This window comes from Pan paniscus, chromosome 2 (genome assembly GCF_029289425.2).
Source record: "Pan paniscus chromosome 2, NHGRI_mPanPan1-v2.0_pri, whole genome shotgun sequence".
Classification (NCBI taxonomy): domain Eukaryota; kingdom Metazoa; phylum Chordata; class Mammalia; order Primates; family Hominidae; genus Pan; species Pan paniscus.
In genome coordinates this window covers 104419122-104436707 of record NC_085926.1, presented here as the reverse complement: position 1 = coordinate 104436707, position 17586 = coordinate 104419122, and the positions used below count along the sequence as shown (strand labels likewise).

Genomic DNA, 17586 nt, shown 5'->3' with positions numbered 1-17586 from the left:
TAATGACATTGTATACTCTTTAAAAATTAAAAGCAACCTACATAAAGCATTGGTCATGCTGATTCCATGTTTAAATCTTAATATCTGGACAAAATACAGGAGCATGAATTGAAGCTACACTGTTAAAGTGCCCTGTTTCATTTCAAATCCAATCACCATACTGGAGGACTTATTGGATTCTTTTACTGCACTAGAATTCAGTTGTATTTAATATCCCTTGAAATAAGTACACTTTTGAAAGTTTCATGTTACAGTGTTTGGATGTAATAGAATTTGTTGTTCATAGGATTTGATCTGTATTTCCTAAAAGTCTTAAGAGTAGAATTCTCACATATATTGTCAAGCTTATTGTTACCCGGATAAGGATATGTTGCAGTTCAGAATATATCCCTGAAATGTTAAGAACTTTGCCCACTAATTAAATTAGTTTATAAATAGTCTATCCAGATCCCACAATGGTAGCATTATAAATGTTCTATCTTATTTGTGTGAATGCAAGTGCTAAAAAGTGTTTGCAATTTAGGGTTATTATCATTATTTCTAGCTATAATTGAGATATTTGGGTAGATTCTGTCTCCATGCATAAAATATGCATTTTACTTGCCAAAAGAATTTCAAATTTGCAAATTAATATAAGATCTAACAACATAATAATACTTTGAGATAACTGTTTTTTTTTTTTTTTTTTTTTTTTAAGAAATAAAAATTTTCCCATCATGCTGAGGCTATTTGGTCAGTGAATCAGTGGCATTCATTACTTCTGGGAAAATGCTGACATAGACTGAGATAAGGCAAGTGAATATCTGGATATATTGTTTAAATATACAGATGCTTGACATAGGGGAGAATCGCTGTGGAAAATATCAGAATTTTGTAGACAAAGGGATTTTGGGCTCTATAATATTAAAAGGTTAGAGATGTCAGAGCAGAGAGATTATACCTGAACCATATCAGAAATAGAATGTGTGAATTAGGTAAGAGCTCATTTTCCTACCACGATAAATGCATAACAAAAGGCATAATAAAAGGAAAGCATCTAGGACAGAATTGCAAAGGTAGATGTGAGAGTAGGTTCACTCAGGCCTGAGACAGAGAGCCTTGTACCTCCCCAGCTTGTAGCATGGAGAAATTAGACTGTCTTAGAGTAATCCTATATCCAGACTAAACCCTGACTGTGTTAACAATGGATAAGTGTGGAACCAAAGAGAATGGGCCCAAAGGCAGATTCAGAGAGCCCTTGTATCCCATTGCTATGTGAGAGTGTCTATGAAAGTTCCCTAGGTTCAGTTAGTGAGTGCAGTATTCCCTGAGAATTACTGAGCAGAACAAAGAGATAGTGCTGCACAATAAGACACAGACTTGGATACCAGAGGTCATGGGAATGTCATTGATATTAGCAGAAGATGCTAGCATACGATGATGAAGACCAAATAGACTGAGTTAGTCTTGGTAGAAGCCAGTGCTGTTAAAAAAACAATGGTAAAAAAGAAGTTTCCATTGATGCCAGGGCAATAAATAAGCTACACTCTCCCCCACTCATGAATTTAAATCATTTCAGAGGAAAAAAAAAAAAAAGAGAAGACTATTGAGAAAAATACGTAATTGACTGAATAGTTATTTAAGTGTCTAACCTAAGAGCTAAAGGACTACCTAAAAAATTAGACATGATTAAATTTTAGATATTGAACCAGATGGAGGTTTCTAAAATAAGTTGAGTTCAATTCCCCAGAAAAAGGGTCACACCTAAGCATAACTGTTCTGTGGGGCTAAAATCTTATGCCTGCTATTCAACTATTATTATTTTTTAAATGATCATTTTAAATTACATTTGCCTAACAAAATGAAACACTAAATTAGAACTTTCACAAAGGCCATGTTTTATTCAAAGTACTAGTTATAGACTTTGGAGGATCTAACTCCAACTGACGAATAATTAAAGAGGAAACGGGAGAAGGTAGAGTTGGGAACACACCTGTCTACCTAAAACCCCAAACTAGAAGTTTTCTTACCTTGGCACATCTTGCTGTAGATACATTTGCATTTTGAAATCCTCTGTTGCAAAACCCTAATCAGTAAAAATGTTTCAGATCAGCTCAACAGAAGAAAACCAACTCTGTGACAGGTAAATTAAGCACAAATTGACTTATGAAAAACACCTCTTGTACTTATTCAGGTTTGCCCTGAATTACTGAATAAATATTTTCAATATCTTTGCTCCTGTACACTAATAGAAAAGTTATAAATCGCTTTTTAAAGATGCTGTAAGAAACATTTAATAAGCCATGCAAATAGATCTGATTATTAGTACTTTAAGAGCTAATTGGAAAACTAATCTATTTTCTCTTCTGTGATTAATTTTAGGTACAAATTATGCTAAAACATTTATAATGAGTAATCAGATATAAAATAGTCATATTTTATTGGTTGCCAATGTTATCACAGTTGGAAATTATTTAGGGGAAGTGAAAAAAGTCACTAGATTATGATACTGGGGCACTGGGCCACCTGGGTTGCATTACTTATTTGGGCTTTCCTGTTTATGCAATGAGAGTTTAGACAATATGTGAAAGTTTACTTTTATTTTGTCATGTATATCCTTTTATGTTCTCAAAGAAGTGATGTCTGTGCCTGTGTCTCTGAAGGATAAACTAGGAAGAATAGCAAGGATTTTGGAGAAGGGCAAATGAGATTAAAAAAAAAAAACAGACAGATGCAAAGGGGGAAGAAAGTTCATGGAGCATATCTGGTAATGCAAACAGTTCAGAATGTGTAAAATATTAAGTGATAAGGCTAGGAAGAAAAAAATAGCCAGATTATACAGCCTCATGGGTGGTGTTTTTAAACATAGTCCAGACACTTGAGTTCAGGCCAGCCTGCACTTAAAAAGCATTGCGGAGTTGGGCTAGTGAAATAACTTCCAGTGCCTTGGTTTACATATATGAAAAGGGGGATATTTAGATTTGATGAATTTCATAGTTTCTTCATTACTTTGTAATTCTTCCATTTAGATTTTTTTGCCATATTTTAATAACTATATAGCTTTATCAATCAAAATAATTGCTCCCTATGCTATCTATCCATTTAATAGTTATTTTTATGTTTAGTAGAAATATACACAAAATATTAATCTTAAAAATAAGTGATAAAAATGAATAAATGCTATTTCAAAAATTATATTTTTATTTTGTTTATTAAAATAACCAAAGAGGTCATTGTTTACATGATATAATTAGATATATATATCATTGTTTACATGATATACCATTAGTAGTGGAACGTTTTTCTATAATTTTGAAAACTTAGGTTTAAAATTTTGCAGTGCAGTAATATCTCCTTTACCTTCAAAGGACAAATTACATGCATTTTTTCATGGATTCCTGCCCATAGCCACTTGCTGCAATTAAGGTCAGAAAAATGGAAATCCATCTTTGGAAAAAAAAGTATCCAAGTTCAACAGCCATTCTATGGTTTTTCCTATTAGGTACCTTATGAAAGTTCATGAGCTACACAATTATTTATTTATTTATTTATTTATTTATTTATTTATTTATTTAGAGACGGAGTCTCACTGTGTCGCCCAGTCTGGAGTGCAGTGGCGCTATCTCTGCTCACTGCAAGTTCCGCCTCTGGGGTTCATGCCATTCTCCCGCCTCAGCTTCCCTAGTAGCTGGGACTACAGGCACCTGCCACCACGCCCGGCTAATTTTTGTATTTTTAGTAGAGGCAAGGTTTTGAGAGACAGGACTAGCTGGATTTCCTAGGCGGACTAAGAATCCCTAAGCCTAGCTGGGAAGGTGACGGGCATCCACCTTTAAACACGGGGCTTGCAACTTAGCTCACACCCAACCAATCAGAGAGTTCACTAAAATGCTAATTAGGCAAAAACAGGAGGTAAAGAAATAGCCAATCATCTATTGCCTGAGAGGACAGGGAGAGGGACAAGGATCAGGATATAAACTCAGGCATTCCAGCTGGCAATGGCAACCCCCTTTGGGTCCCCTCCCTTTGTATGGGAGCTCTGTTTTCACTCTATTTCATTCTACTAAATCTTGCAACTGCACTCTTCTGATCCGTGTTTGTTACGGCTGGAGCTGAGCTTTCGCTCGCTGTCCACCACTGCTGTTTTGCCACCGTCGCAGACCCGCCGCTGACTTCCATTCTTCCGGATCCAGCAGGGTGTCCGCTGTGCTCCTGATCCAGCGAGGCCCCCATTGCCGCTCCTAACCGGGCTAAAGGCTTGCCATTGTTCCTGCATGGCTAAGTGCCTGTGTTCATCCTAATCGAGCTGGGTTCCACGGTTCTCTTACATGACCCACGACTTCTAATAGAGCTATAACACTCACCGCGTGGCCCAAGATTCCATTCCTTGGAATCCCTGAGGCCAAGAACCCCAGGTCAGAGAACAGGAAGCTTGCCACCATCTTGGAGGTGGCCCGCCACCATCTTCGGAGCTCTGGGAGCAAGGACCCCAGGTAACAGTTTCACCGTATTAGCCAGGCTGGTCTCGATCTCCTGACCTCGTGATCCGCCCGCCTCGGCCTCCCAAAGTGCTGGGATTACAGGCGTGAGCCACCATGCCTGGCTGAGCTACGCAATATTTTTTATGATCACACTAGATTGTATTAAAAACTTTTGTAAAGGTTTTACTGCTTAAAAATCTTTTTATAAAATTAACAACTTTCATGGTTAACAGTGACTCACTTCCATGTTTGCCTCAGAATTTTGCATATATCATTTGTAATGAATAAACCAAGTAATGAGTGTCAGTTTGTGTATGAAGAGTAAGTTTAAAATGTATTTTTAAAATAAAAGAGTGAGTAGAAAAATGAGCTCTACAATTTTCTTCCTACATCCGAATGCATTATTTGTAGACACCCTGGTGTGTGTACAGTCAATCCACTTTGGAGCTCATTTTGTTCATCTAATTAATTTAGAAAAAATAACCCAAAAAAACTACATAAACAGGGTCGTAAGTATTAATCACATTAGTATTATAACAAGTCCCCAAATTATTAAATGACTTATCTAACATTAGGAGCATAATGTTTATTTGAAAAGATTAAATTCTGAAAAAAACTTTATAACAACCCCACCCCCCCACCCCCCGTTTTTTTTTCTTTTTTTTTTCTTTGGACAGTATTGAAATTCTTATTGTAAAACACAATTTGAAGTTTTATCTTTTCAGCTATAGTTAATTAGCATAAGTTGCTTAGGGAATGTTTTGGGAGAGGAAAAGAAACAGGAAAGGCCGCCTGCAGAGCACAATAATCAGAAGTACTCACATGGAGATTTTTAGCATTAATATTTTTACAAAGGAAATACACATACTGTAGTGATTATTGATTGGCCCTGGGGGCAGGGAAGATGGGGGTGAGAAAGAGAACGAGGGTCTTGAGAGAATTCAAGTGTTTGAACAGCTGATTAAGGAGTAAAATTAAATAATCAAGTAAGAGAAATAAATTTGTGCAGATGGCTGTGAAAGGGAAACTATTGTCTTTGCTGCCATGGGTCATAAATTCACTCTTTTTCTCACAAAAGGGATAATTGATGCTTCAAAAATTATGGATCAAAAGCACAGTAATGAATCCACAGCTAGCATTGGAATAATATTGTACTTTTTAAAATGTCATTGAGATCATTCCTCATAGAATGGCTTTCAGGACTTGAAGAAAATCTATCCCAATGGTAAAAAAAAAAAAAAAGATTTTTGCCAAAGGTCCCAGGGCAATCACTTCTTCCCTGTGGATTGATTTATTCTTTCCTTTTATATAATTTTTATTTTCCTTGAAACTTACAGTTTTTCAGAATATGAAAGAGTTAGAAAGAAAAGAGTATATTTTATGCTTTTAATGAGAAAAAGGAAGGCAGCACCAGAAACACTGGGACAGGAGCCATAAGAGGATGATGTGGTTTCAGTTTCCAGTCCTTCCTAATGTTTCTCCCAAAGCATCACTATTCCCTTCCTTGTACTCTCTTTACTCTCTTCCTTCTTCCTTTCCTTGCTCAGTGGGGTACCTTTTTTTTTTCTGTCTCTCATTAAAATCCTCATACTTCTTTCCAGGGGAATTTTATACTTGATGATGATGATGGTGTGAAATTTAGTGATATGATCTCCCTGGGCACCAGGTTTTTCTTCTGTGAAATGAGAGGTAATAATCATCTTCTTTACTATATATGCTTTGGGAGGTAAAACCAGATAGGTGATCTCTTTCTATTCAAAGTAACATGATACTGCACACACAGAAGCAGTTCAGTAGACACATTTTCTGAGTGACAGAATGACAGCTGTTCTTCTAAATGGCCATTATTTCTTGAGCTAATACATATGAAATAATTTTGTCAAACCAATATATAAATATATTTTTATAAATTAAGTTATGAAGGAATTTCATTATTTCCATGTTTTATAAATCACATCAACATAAAGAAGATTCAAGACAAAATTGTGGAATAATCACTGGATCAGGAATAGCTCTTATTATGAACCAGGCACTGTACATACTATGTATTTTCACTAATTTATCCCTCACCACAATGCTTCTTGGCTCATTTTGTTCACATTGGACAACAAAATCTTAATTCCAGTTAGTTATTAGATATGTATAGTCCTTTTCAAACGACACACACACGTAATATCAAGACATTGACTTTTTTAGTTATTTTTCTCAATGCAAGACTATTTGGTGAAGTTGGCAAAGGAGTTTGTTGATATTAATGTTTAAATCCACAGTTGCAATAAGGATTATAATCAGCTCACTGTACATATGCAAAACTATGAGTTTCCACATCTTTTCCCAGAGCTTTTCCTCCAAAAAACTGATGGTGACTTGGTAGAACTAAGGGATATAGCCCAGTTTAGATTTATTTCTGTATGTTTTATATTGTTCTTGTCCCGTGTTAAGATGTCTAGGTCTAATTCCTTCTTGCTTCTGGATCTTCTATTTTTCTTTTTAAGAGTTACTTCTCTCTTCTTGTGTTTGGTTGCTTAATATGATGGCTTACAGCTCCATCCAGGTTGCTGCAAAGGGCATGATCTTATTCTTTTTTATGGCTGCTTGGTATTTCATGGTGTATATGTACCACATTTTCTTTATTCAGTCCACTGTTGGTAGCCACTTAGGTTGATTTCATGTCTACTGTTGTGAGTAGTGCTGTTGGGAACATAGGCATGCATGTGTCTTTATGACAGAACGCATTATTTTCCTTTGGGTATATATGCTAGTGGGATTGCTGGGTTGAATGGTAGTCCTATTTTAAGTTCTTTGAAAAATCTCTAAACTGCTTTCTACAGTGGCTGAGCTAGTTTGCATTCCCACCAACAGTGTATAAGCGTTCCCTTTTATCTGCAGCCTTGTCAACATCTATTGTTGTTTTACTTTTTAATAATAGCCATTCTAATTGGTGTGAGGTGGTATCCCATAATAGTTTTGACTTGCATTTCTCTGATGAGTAGTGATGTTGAGCATTTTTTCATATGTTTGTTGGCCACTTCTATGTCTTCTTTTGAAAAGTTTCTGTTTATGTTCTTTGCCTGTTTTCTAACTGGACTGTTTGTTTTTTGCTTGTTGATTTGTTTAAATTCCTTGTAGATTCTGGATATTAGACCTTTGTCTGATGAAATCTTGCATGTTCTCACTTATAAGTGGGAACTAAATTTTGAATACACGTGATTGTAAAGATGAAAACAATAGAGGCCAGGGATCGCTAAATGGGGAAGGAAAGGAAGGGGACATGGGCTGAATGATCACCTGTTGGGTCCTATGCTTCTGGCCTGGGTGATGGGATCTTTGGAATCCCAAGCCTCAGTGTCACACAGTTTACCCACGTAACAAGCCAGCTAATAAACTTCTAATAAAATTTGAAATTTTTTTAAAGTATTAATTCTCAATTTTTTTTTTATAAATCTGGGGAAGTATCATAAAATTCACTCTGACCTGAGGCTTTTAAGTTCAAGGTTTCTTGTGAAATGGGAGAGGGAACAACAAAAATGCATTCAAGCATTTTTGTCAGTGAGTCTCTCTTCTTATCTGGATCCTGAACTCAAACTGACTTCCCCATGGAACAGACATCCAAGACAGCACATTCTGTGATGTACCATTAAATGGCACTCTGTCCTCAAGTCTTTGGGAACAGATCATCAATAGAATCATGACATTATGATCACTGAAAATCTGCTTCTGATGGCTGCCAATACTATATAATCCTATGCCCTGTGATTAAATTATTCTGAACTGGATCTTTCTAGAAATATGCTTCCCTTTTATCTATCTTTCCTACCACACTTGTTCACTTGCCATGTTTCCCCGTTATTCTGGTCTCAAGATGGTCTCTTAGATTGCTATTAGATTGTATGCATTTGGGGCATTATTAGTTTAGCATTTAATTATATTTCGTACCATATGTTTTGTCTATGATATCCTAAAATATATACTCGAGCAGTTTCATAAAGATAATTCCAGCCTAAAGACTGCTAGGTACCAAAGCTCTGAGAGTAGCAGTCACTTAGAAAACCCTTGGCCATATGTGTCTTTGTATCTCTGGCAAAATAAGTTTCCCTTGAAATATTATTATGAAGAAGTCATCTTCCAGGCTATAGGCCAGCTGTAATATTTCTGTTCTCTGGAATGCCCTAGTATAATGTCATGCAGGCCCAGCACATAGCAGATAGGACTCTCAAGGGAAATGCCCTGAATAACTTTCAGTGCTACAGATTTCCATTATGGTCCACGTCAAACTGGCATTGTGTGCAAGAAAAGCAGAGACTTCATAGTTTCAGGGAGCAGCCTTGACCCAGAATACCTAATATCTGACAATACCTTTACTGAAACAGTAACGTGAATTCAAGATATACTTTTTACGTTGAGTATGCCACAATGTCTCTATCTTTTTCCTTGCATATATAATGTCTACCAGTTATAAGAATGTCAATGAAAAATGGCAATGAAAAAAGAGTGACTAAGCAATTGAGTGTATTAAATATTCATCTCCCAGAGCTCCCAAGCTAATGATTTAGTCTCAGGTCATTGATGTTAGGTTGAGTCTCCCTCACAGTATATTTTTATCACCCAGATATGTTACTTCCTATTTGTCAAAATGAGTATAAGAAACTATCAATATGTTTTCAAGAATAATATCCTCATATTTTTTCTTTTAAAAAAATAAGTTCTAACTCTCCTCCCAAACTAGTATATTATTCACCCATCAATATATCCATCCTTCAACACTTCATTCACTTACTCATCCACTCGTTTATTTAACAGAAGGTTTTTAGTGCCAAACTAATTGCCAAAAATTCTTCTGGGTACTGAGGATAGGGAGGTAAACAAGCCAGAGTCTCATTTCTGAGGGAAAGATCACACTCCCATGGCTTACTTAGATTTCTTAAAATCTAACAATTATAATAGGCAGGGGTATAACAGGGTTTTTTTCCCAAGAGTATTTCAGCACAGCATAAGAGCCCCCAATTGAATTAAAGTAGTCAGGGAGGTTTCCTAAGGAGATAACACTTGAATTACATCTTGAAGGATAAAATGAATAATTTAAGTATACAAAGGGGAGTAACAGTGCTCTGTGCGTATGCAACATCCTACAATCATAAAATGAACATAATATATTCTATGGCTACATGTCAATGATGAGGTGGTGGTGAGAGGATGTATAGGCTACAGAAAACCAATCCTATGACATTTTAAGAAACTTCTGTTTTCAGTGATGGCAGCAAGATGGTTGACTAGAAGCTCCTAGTACTCTTTCCCCAACACAAAATGCAAAATAATAAATAAGCAACTATATTTCAACCAACATATCCAAAGAAGAGCACCAGAGAAGAGCAAAGAAGCAACAGAAATCCTGTAGAACACAGAAGCCTAGTATGGCCACATAGAAAAGGGAAGGAAACGCTTTGATTATGCCACCGCATCCTCCTAGTTGAGATCACACTGGAACCAGAAGGGACTTTTCCTACAGACAAAAAGGTATGAAAGAGGACCCTAGCAGCCTCCATCACCACCATGGTCACCTGTAGTCTTTGCTACTGGAGATTGCTATAGTCCTTACAGGTACTGGGCTAGGTCCAGGTTAGGTAGCTCCCTGAAGTCCACACACTGAACTACCCCCAGGGAAGTAGGTAGTGTTGTGTCCTACTATGATCCCCAAGGCCTGTGCTGCTATTACTCTGTGCCATCTTGGAACTAGAACCACTGCTAGAGTGCATCCTGCTCTTAGGGTGGTAGCCATGGCATCCCATCATTCTTGAGGCTCAGTTACCACTGTACCATGACCACCTGGTAGCATGCCATCCTCAAGCAGATATTTTGCTCCCTATTTTCTACATCCAAGTTACCACAGAGCTGCTCCATCTCCCACCCCATTCCAGTCACTGTCATGTTCTCCCCTTAGGGCTCAGCTAAGTACCAGATGTGGAGTCTTGAAATACTGGAGCAGCAGTGCCCTGGCCCCAGAAAAGACCCAGCACCCTACCCCCTGAGGATGTCAGGTCTCCCTCAAACACTGGAGCCTTAATACCTGTTGGTGCCACAGTTGAGACAACACCATGACTCCTGGGGACCTCAGGCCTCTGGCACATGTGAGCAGTTGTGCCACCCCATGCCACAGATGATGCAGCACCTTACCCCTCAGGAGCTACCAACTTCTAACACACTAGAGAAATTGCATCTTTCAGCACCACATCTGACATGCCACCTCATCCCCAGGGATTCAGAGCCTTCACTGACTGGCGTAACTGTTCTTGCTGGGGCCAAACAGATACAATACTTGTATCTCAGAGAATCAGAGCCCTAGCTAAGCTGTGCCACCCTGACTTTAAGGTCAGACTGCCACAGTACCCTGCTTACCCAGATCTGGACTAGCTCCCTGCAGTTCAAATTGCTGAGAAAATGTGTCTCTTCAAGGAGTGGTTATCACTGTGCTGCTCCTTGCCCCTCAGGGACCAAGTCAGAGTGACATCTTGCCATTTCTGTTTTTTTGCTGCCACTGCATCTATCCTCATAAGCCTGGACTACTGCCATTCCCTAGGGTCCAGAGTCACCACTGCTGGTACCTCATCCTCTCATCCTTCAGAGCCCAAGCTGCGCCTGTGCCCTATTAGTTCTGGGTCCTGAATTGCAACTGTGTTGTGCTCCCCAGGGCTCAAGCTTTCTTGTCTGGAGCCATGCTGTTGGTGTATCTTGCCCTTCAGGGTCATAACCACAGCTAAACCCCAGATCCCTGGGTCCCAGCTACTGGAATCTGCGTCAGAGCAACAGACCCTAACTTAGTGGGAGAAAAGCATCCACTTATGCCTTGAATAATAAACTTGTACCTCAAGTTTCAAGTGCTACAGTAGTTTTACAAAGTTCCTGAGCCCAGGAACCCATCTCCAAAGTCTTTCTGAGCCCTAGATGCCAGTGCCACTATGGTTGCCTGTGAGCCATGTCAGACCCAATAGCAAAAGAGATCTCCCAAACTAAGACTCCCCACTGTGAAGAAATAAAAAACAGGAAGATCCCTAGAGACCTTGCCCTAATCACCTAAGCAGCCAACACCACTGCCACAAACTCCCACAATATAAATTACTGAGGACACCAGCAGTCATTGCTAACATTGAACACAACTGAAAAAAAAGCACAAAGATTATACCACTGAGCTCACACAGAACAAGAACCATCACATCCCGCCCAACTGGCACCCTCAGATTCATCTGCAGGTAAAAATCTTTCTTTACAATAGCTACTTTGTAAAGTTTGGTACAGGCGGCTTCACCAACAGATGCACAGGCATCAACGCGAGGACACAAGAAACATCAAAAAGCAATGAAACATCAAACAACAAAGAAATACAATAACTCTCCAGTAGCTGACCCCAAAGAAACAGAAATTTACAAATCACCTGAAAAGAAATTCAAAATAATGATTTTAAGGAAATTTGGAGAGACATAAGAGAATACAAACAGGATTTAATAAAATCTGAAAATCAATTTATGATCTGATTGAGAAAATCAACAAAAATATATTTTTAAAAAGCAAAACATAAATCTTAGAGCTAAAGAATTATATCAATGAAATAAAAAATATAATTGAGAGCTTCAATAGCAGACTAGCTCAAGCAAAATAAAGAATCTTTAAACTGAATTAAGTCTTTTGAAGTGACTCACTAAACAGAAGAAAAAGAAAAAATATAATGAAAAAGAATGAAGACAGCCTACAAGATTTATGGAACACCTTTAAGTGAACAGATATTTGCATTATTGAAATTTTACGAGAAGAGACAGAGAAAGGAACAGAAAGCTTACTTTATAAAATAATTGCTAAAAACTCCCAAAGTTTTTAGAGAGATATGGACATCTAGACCCATGGAGCTCAAAAGTTCCCATAAAGTTTCAATCTGAAAAAATTTTCCCTAAGACACATTATAATCAAGCTTTCAACAGTCAAATACAAAGATAATTTTAAAAGCAGAAAGAAAAAAGCATCAAGTCACATATAAGGAAATCTATGTTAAAGTAAAAGTGAATTTCTCAGCAGAAATCTTGCAGGTCAGGAGAGAATAACATGATATATTCAAAGTGCTGAAGGAAAGTACCTGTCAGTCAAAAATGCTATACCTAGCAAAAAGCTGTCCTTCAAAAATGAAGGAGAAATAAAATCTCCAGACAAGCAAAAACCGAGGGAATTCATTACCACCACACATGTGAAATGATTAAGGGAGTTTTTTGAGCAGAAATAAAAGGATGTTAGTTACTACCACAAATACATATAAAGATATAAAACTCACTGATAGAGTAAATACACAGTCAAATCCAGAATACTTCAATATCTGTTTTTTGTTTTGTTTTGTTTTGTTTCTGTTTTTGAGATGGGGTCTCGCTCTGTGACCCAGGCTGGAGTGCAGTGGCACAATCTTGGCTCACTGCAAGCTCCACCTCCCGGGTTCATGCCATTCTCCTGCCTCAGCCTCCCAAGTAGCTGGGACTACAGGCCCCACCACCACACCTGGCTAATTTTTTTGTATTTTTAGTAGAGACGGGGTTTCACTGTGTTAGCCAGGATGGTCTCAATCTCCTGACCTCGTGATCCACCTGCCTTGGCCTCCCAAAGTGCTGGGATTACAGGTGTGAGCCACCATGCCTGGCCCAGAATTACTCCAATATCTTAATGTTGGTTTCCAAATCATATACATCTCTGGTATGAAGGTTAAAAGTCAAAACTTACAAAAATAATTAAAGCTACAATAAATTATTAAGGAATACACAATATAAAAGATGCAAATTGTGACATCAAATATATATCATGTGGGGAGAGTAAAAGTCTAGATTTTTGTATTTAATGGAAGTTAAGTTGTTATTAGCTTAAAATAGTATATAACTGTAAGAGGTTTTATGTAAACCTTCTGGTAATCACAAAACAAAAATGTACAGCAGACATAAAAACAATAAAGTAAAAGGTATCAAAGCTTAGCACTACGGAAATAATCAAATCACAAAGATAGACAACAAGAGAGGAAGAAAGGCACAATACTGGTATAACAAAACCAGAAACCTGTCAATAAGGATCTTGAAGGTAAATGGGTTAAATTTTTCAATGAAAAGACAGTGGCTGAATGCATTAAATTATAGGATCCAACTATAGGCTCCCTATAAGAGTCCACTTAAGCTTTAAGGACAGATATGGCTGCAAGTGAAAGAATGAAAGAAGATATTCCATGCAAATAATTACCAAAAAAGATCAGGAGTGGCTACACTTATAACTGATAAAACAGATTTCAAGTCAACAGATGTTGCAGAAGACAAAGAAGATCATTATTTAATAATAAACGGATAACTCACCAAGAGAACACAGCCATTGTAAATATATATGCACCCAATCTTCGAGCACCTAAATGCATAAAGCAAATACTAAAGGATATAAAGGAAGGAATAGATAGCAATATAATAATAGTAGGGAACTTCACTATTTCACTTTTATCAATGAATAGGTCAGTCAGAAAAAAATTAATAAGAAAATATTGAACTTGAATTTCACTTTTGATCAAATGGACCTAACAGACATATATATAATGTTTTATTTAAGAGCAGCAGAATACACTTTTTTTTTTTGGCACACGTGGAACATTCTCCAGGATAGACCATATGTTAGGCCATAAAACATGTCTTTAAAATGTTAAGAATATTGAAATCGTATTTAGTAGCATTTCATACCAAAACGATATGAAACTGAAAATCAATAAAACAAAGAATCTTGGAAAACTCACAAACATGTGGAAATTGAACAACATGCTCCTGAACAACAAATGATCCAAGGGAGAAATCAGAAAGAAAATTAAGAAATATTATGAGACAAATGTAAATGAAAACACAACATACCAAAACCTATGGGTTAAAGCAAAAGCAATTCTAAGAAGGAATTTTATTGACCTATGTGCCAACATGAAAAAAGAATAAAGATCTCTAGTAAATAGTCTAACATTATGCCTGAAGGAACTAAAAAAACCACAAACTAAACCCAAATTTGGCAGCAGAAAAAAAATTAGAACAAAAATAAAGAACAAAACAAACCACAGAAGGAATTAATAAAGTGAAGACTTAGCTTTTTGAAAATAATAAAAAAAATTGACAAGCCCTTAGTCTAATCAAGAGAAAAAGAGAAGACTCAAATAAATAAAATCAAAAATAAAAGTGAGGAAATTGCAATGGATACTTCAGAAATAAAAAGGATCATATGGGATAATTATGAATAATTATATGCCACCAAATTGGATAACCTATAGAGATAAATTCCTAGAAAAATATAACCTACCAACATTGAGTCAGGAAGACATATAAAGACTAAATAGACCAATAACAAATAGATTGAAGAAGTAGTAAGAAAGTCTCCCAATAAAGAAAAGCCTAGGACCAGATGCCTTCACAGCTGAATTCTACCAAACATTAAAAAAATAATTAATACCAAAACTTCTTAAACTCTTTTGAAAAGAGAGCCAGAGGAAACACTTTCAAACACATTTTAGTAGGCCATCATCATCTTGACACCTATGCCAGAGACATCACAGGAAAAAACTAGAGACCAATTTCACAAATAAACATTGATTCAAAAATCTTCAGTAAATTGTTAGCAAATAAACCCATCAACACATCAAAAACATTATAGATGATGACCAAGTGAAATTATTTCTGGCATGCAAGGCTAGTGTAACATATACAAGTCAATCAATGTGATACATCGCATTAACAGAATGAAAGAAAAAACACATGATAATCACAATTGATGTGGAAAAAGCATTTGACAAACTCCAACATTTTTTCTTGATAAAAGCTCTCAGCAGTTTAAATATAGAAAGAATGTTTCTCAATAAAATTAAAGTAATTTATTAACACAGCCAACATTATTATCAAGGGAGGAACAGTGAAACCTTTTCCACTATGATCCAGTACAAGGCAAGGATGTCGCTCCTGCCACTTTTATTCAGAATAGTACTAGAAGTACTAGTAAGAATGATCAGACAAGAAAAAGAAATAAAGGCATCCAAATTTGAAAGGAAGACATAACATTATCTTGCTTTGAATAATGGCATGATCCTATATGTAAAATTCCCTGAATACTACACAAAAAACTGTTAGAACAAATAAATGAATTCAGTAAAGTTGCAATACTCAAATCAACATATAAAATTAGTAGTATTTTTATACACAACAGCCTAACTGAAAAAGAAATCAAGAAAACAATTCCATTTATGATAACATAAAAAATACCTGGGAATGAATGTAACCCAGAAAGTGAAAGATTTATTAAAAAATAAACTATAAAACATTTATGAACAAAATTGAAGAAGACACAAATAAATGGAAAGATATTCCATGCTCATGAATATGCAGAATTTAATATTATTGAAAATCCATACTACCCAAGTGTATTTACAAATTTAATACACACAATCCCTACCCATATCCCAATAGCATGTTTCACAGAAATAGAAAAATCAATCCTAAAATTTATACAGAATGATAAAAGACCCTGGATAGCCAAAACAATTCTGAGAAAGAAAAATGAAGTTGACAGCACCACATATTCTGATTTAAAAATCTATTACAAAGTTATAGTAATCAAAAAAGTATGGTGCTAGCATAAAAACAGACATATAGAGCACTGGAACGGAATAGAGAGCCAAAAAATAAATCCACACATTGATGGTCAACTGCTTTTTGTAAAAGATGCCAAAAGCACACAAGGGGGAAAGGACAGTATCTTCAATAAATTGTATTGGGAAAACTAGATTTCAACATACAAAAGGATAAAATGGACTTTTACCTTACACCATACACAACAATAAACTCAAAATGGATAAAAGATATAAATATAAGGCCAGAAACTATAAAACTCCTGAAAGACAACATAGGGGAAAAACTCCTTGATATTGGCTTTGGCAGTGGGTTTTTTGGATATCACTGCCAAAGCTCAGGCTAGAAAAGCAAAAGTAAATACATAAAAAAAAAAAATACATCAAACATAAAATCTTCTGCAAAAGCAAAGGAAATAATCTACAAATAAAATGGCAGCCTGCAGATTAAGAAAAAATATTTGCAAACTACAAAGCTGATAAGGGATTAATATTCAAAATTTATAAAGAGCTCCTACAACTCAAGAGTGGAAAACCAAATAACTCTACTAAAAAATGGGCAAAAAACCTAAATAGACATTTCTCCATAGCAGAAATATATAATAAAATGGCAAACAGGTATATGAAAAGGTACTCAACATTACTAATCCTCAGAAAAATGTAAATCAAATCCACTATGTGATACATTAAAATAATTATTAAAAAGTCAAAAGATAACAGATGTTGATGAGAGTGTGGAGAAAAGGGAGCTATTTTATGCTGTTGGTAAGAATGTAGACTGGTACAGTCATCATGAAAACAATATGGAGGTTTCTAAATAAATTAAAAATAAAACTACCATATGACCCAGCAATCTTTCTTCTGTACATATGCCCAGTGGAAATAAAATCACCACATCATAAAGATACCTGCACTTCCACGGTCACTGCAGCATTATTCACAATTGTCAAGATGTGGAAAAAATCTAAGTGTCAATGAATGAATAGATAAAGGAAAATGGTACATATATATAATGGAACATTACTCATCCCTAAAAAGAATGAGATAGTGCCCTTTGCCACAACATGAATGAGCCTGGAAAATATTATGCAAAGTGAAACAAGCCAGGCACAGAAGGAAAACTATTGCATGATTTTACTTATATATAAAATCTAAAACAACAAAAAGAAATTCAAATGTACAGAGAAAAAGACCAAACCAGTGATTACCAGGCGTGGGGCAGTGGGGAAAAGACATGGGGAAGTATAGGTCTGAGGATACAAAGTAGCAGATATGAAGGACCAGTAAGTCTAGAGGTATAATGTACATTATGATTATGTGTAATAAATTGTACTTCGTATGAGATTCCGGCTAAATTAGTAGATTTTAGCTACTCTTGCCACACAAATTTTAAACGTGAGTAATTGGCCGGGCACAGTGGCTCATACCTGTAATCCCAGCACTGTGGGAGGCCAAGGTGAGTGGATCACTTGAGGT

General features: G+C 36.3%; 1 protein-coding gene across 7 annotated transcripts in view; it reads left to right on the top strand.

Moving 5' to 3' along the window:
- Window positions 1-17586, top strand: part of LOC129397422 (ATP synthase subunit a-like) — a 903826-nt gene that overhangs the window by 787698 nt on the left and 98542 nt on the right. Inside the window, exon 3 of one of the 7 annotated variants that reach the window (XR_010111631.1) lies at window positions 6062-6149. The exons of the other annotated variants lie outside the window; for them this stretch is intronic. The gene's annotated coding sequence lies outside the window, so the exon portion shown is untranslated. The remainder of the gene's footprint in view (window positions 1-6061; window positions 6150-17586) is intronic. 7 annotated transcript variants of the gene reach the window in all.